Source organism: Heliangelus exortis, chromosome 1 (assembly GCF_036169615.1).
Source record: "Heliangelus exortis chromosome 1, bHelExo1.hap1, whole genome shotgun sequence".
Taxonomy (NCBI): domain Eukaryota; kingdom Metazoa; phylum Chordata; class Aves; order Apodiformes; family Trochilidae; genus Heliangelus; species Heliangelus exortis.
This window is the reverse complement of record NC_092422.1, coordinates 121669008-121672559: the sequence shown is the minus strand read 5'-3', so window position 1 is coordinate 121672559 and position 3552 is coordinate 121669008.

The following is a 3552-nucleotide window of genomic DNA, read 5'->3' as shown; positions in this document are numbered from 1 at the left end:
GTGTTCTCCTGTCGTCTGAATTACCTCATAATATGACACTGCTTTAAACAAGGACAAAATGGAAGTTACACACCAGGCTAAAGTAATTCAAAGACTGTATTTTTATATCTTCACAAAGAAATGCAATGATGAACATAGCTGCTGCTTTGACTGGGTTTGTCCTGCCTTTGCAGCTGAAATTAAGCTGCTTTGATTAAAAGAAAAAAACACAACGTAAAGATCTTTGGAAGAAAGTATTTCTAAGAAGAGACAAACTAGCCACTGAGTACAAAATGCTCATTCTCTTTTTATTTTGTATGTGTTTATAAGCACGCCATTCAGCTTCTAACACAGGACCAATATGATTTTGCTGGGTTTAGGCCCCTTTATATTTGGTCCTTTTTGAAGCTGTTGCCCTGCAAAGCCCAGCAGGGATTTGAGAGGAAGTTAGCTACATCTCTTTCTTGTAGAGATCTTAAATAAGAGTTGAGGAATGAGTAGAAACACTGACTTAGACTATACAGATACATACTATATATGTTTTAATAGAATATGCAAAGTGAGTAGGAAAAAATGGCAACTTTTTATAAAGGTTTAAAAAAAAAAAAAGAAACTTTAGAATTATCTTTTGCCAAACTCTGATTTGTTGAAGTTACCAAGTATACTGGTAATATTGGTTGTCTCACTGCACTTTTTGGAATGTATTTGCTACAAATCCAATTTTGTTTCAAGAAAGACCGGCACTTAAGCTCTTTCATTTCGTGAATGCCACACATCACTGTTCGAGTCAGTCTTGGAACTCTTTGGACTTCCATGTGAACACAGAGTGCCCTAAACTTGAATTTGTGTTAATCACATAAACAACCTTTAACCTCCTGTTTCACAGGCAAACTGGCATGTGTCCCAGAGCTATTAGTACAGCATTGTTTCCTCCTACCTGTCAGTTGCCTAGAAAGCAGACTAGTCAGTGGCTGGGGAGGACTCGGAAGATTCCTCCTATCAGCAGGTTCCTGCAGATCTTCTGCATCTTCTCTGTCTCTGGGGTTCTATCAAATTCCTGCAGTCTTCGTGGTCACCCTTGGTTCAGCAGCAGGTGGGGCTTGCTGCTCAGTTCTCTTCTGGCCTGGCTGTGTAAGTAGTGGTAAAAGACTACTGGAGCTTATTTTGATCCAAATTTAAAAACAAAAACATAGCATTAGAAATGGCATAGCTTTGCCTTGGCCCCGGGGATACATTTTTGTAATGCTAATGCCTGAACAGACACAAAGACCTTAGATGCTTGTAGAAACAATTAAATGAGAGAATGGTTGGATGACAGGTGTATTTACTGGGCTGGGACACATAGACCAACCACCACCCTCTAGTCCTATGACTCACTTGCTGCCACTAGTGTAACAGCCAATACAGATAGCCTCCTGAACTCCAGAGCACACCGGTAAGAATAGGGCAATCACATGAAACACAAAGATCAGAAAACTAGAGCAATATTGTCCGTCTTGCCTGTCCTTGCTGATAAAACACTCGGGAAGGGCTACAGGAGCCAGAGGCAGCAACTACTCTGTTAACAGTAAATACAGCACAGAGTCATGCACACTGTACGTGATTCCTCCACCGGCAGCCACTGGGTATGTCACTCACAAGTGGGCATGAGAGATAAAGGACAGCATATAAGGATTGCTACCCAGGCTCAAGGCTTTACAAGTCAGTGCAGTATATTGTGTACGTTTGAGATAATACATTATGTAGTGAGGGAGGTAAGAATGGGTGGATGGAGGAATGAAGGTGGCCATAAAACTCTCAGCACTGCCTTACCTTCAGGCCATGATTTTCCACTACAAGTGGTTAAACTTTTTCTTCCTGGAATGCCGACCAGCTGCCTTTCTGAGATGGAGGTTTTGGCAGTCTGGACTGACAGACAGGACGGTTCCTTCTTTGCTTTGGAGTCCATCTTTTGCTCTTTTCTGGACACAGCGCTGCGTGGTCAAGTGAGAGTGGAAGGTCAGTGAATGGGAACTCCTATTGGTCCTTTTCTGCAGGCTTTTCAGATGAAGCATCTCCCTCTCCTTACTTGCTTCTCCTGGACTTGAAGGAATTGGCAATCCTGTGTCACAGACAAAGGAAGTCCTGCAGAAAGATAAAGCAAAAACCCAGAGGGTTTGAGAAGCTACACAGTGGCTGATGCTTTAAGCAGCCAGTTGCTGTCCTGTTCCTCACAAACAGCCATATGGTGGCTGCTGTGATAAACAAAAATTGCTATTGAAGGAGTAATCCCACTCCCTCCCTTGAAGCAGTGTGATTACTCAGTGCCAAGATCATTGGACTTTCTGTTCTCTGAGGGACTCCTGACCACAGTAGGCTCCAGACTCCTGTACGTGGTACCAACATGAGTATCACCATTGCTTCTAGAGCCTGCAGCAACCATCAGCTTTTTTTCCATCACTGTACACCAGGGAGTGTTTCTTCAGGGTACTTCACCCAATTCCTACTTCACCCAAGTCCTCCCACTCCCCAGTTGCCCTTTGCTTTATAAGCAGCTGTCAAAGACTGATAAGGAGACCACTTTTCTGGTGGTCCTGCAAGTTCTAGAATCAGTGCCCCAGCATCAGAGAGCGAAGGGTTTTTATAGAGGAAACTTGTTAGTGCTAGAGAGGAAAGAAGGACAATAACCTATTTGAGTTGGAAAACTGGGGCAACTGGGGACATTTCTGCCAAAGCCTTTTCACTTTGCAGTCATTGCCAGGACATGTCAGAGCAACTATTCAGTTCTGTTGCAGTCCCAGCAAGGATCTGGGACACAGAGCAGCTGCAACTGCACATCACCTGAGTCATTGAGCACCTGCAATTTATACAGGGTTTGCTGGATTTGCAAGAACATTTGCAAATTTTTTACAGTTCTCAGTTTACTGTGTGGTAAGGGACAGTGATGATTTTTTCCCTACTCCTAGTCACCTGAGAAGTTAGAGCCTGTCTATCCCTGCAAGGCTCAGCCTTCATGAAAACAGGCTGGAATTTCAGAACACATTTCTGGCATTCTTCTTCAAGTATGGTGGCCACCACATTCAAGGGATGCCATGTCAACCACAGCATTTTGTACCAAAAACAAGTGTTGCTCTTGTAGCCACCTTTCATTCAGGAAAGAGTTGACTCCTAGAACCTGTGTTTTCCACGTGAGATGCATCTGCCTGCAGCTGTCTTGCTGGGAGCTTGAATAGCAGACTGACTCAGCTGCTTCTGGATGGCCCAATGTGACTACAAAATGCAGAATATCCTCTGAGACATCTTACATGTGGGATGAACACGTGTTCTCTTCCCATCCTCCTTCCTCTCTTTCCCAGCCTCCAAAATTTTCACACCCCAAAGCTCCACACCCTGCTGCATCCAGCACGCAGAGGGGCTGCCTGTGTGCAAACATCCTGCACTCCCTTTGTGCACAGGCACCCCATCTGAATGCCCTCTCCAGCAGCCACCTCTGCTTTCTGGTTTAAAAGGCTGGTACAAAAATAATCTTGTTCCCCACAGAATGTCTTGGTGGAGGCCAGCAGCCCAGAGAGCCCTTTTATCTGCTGGGTGACA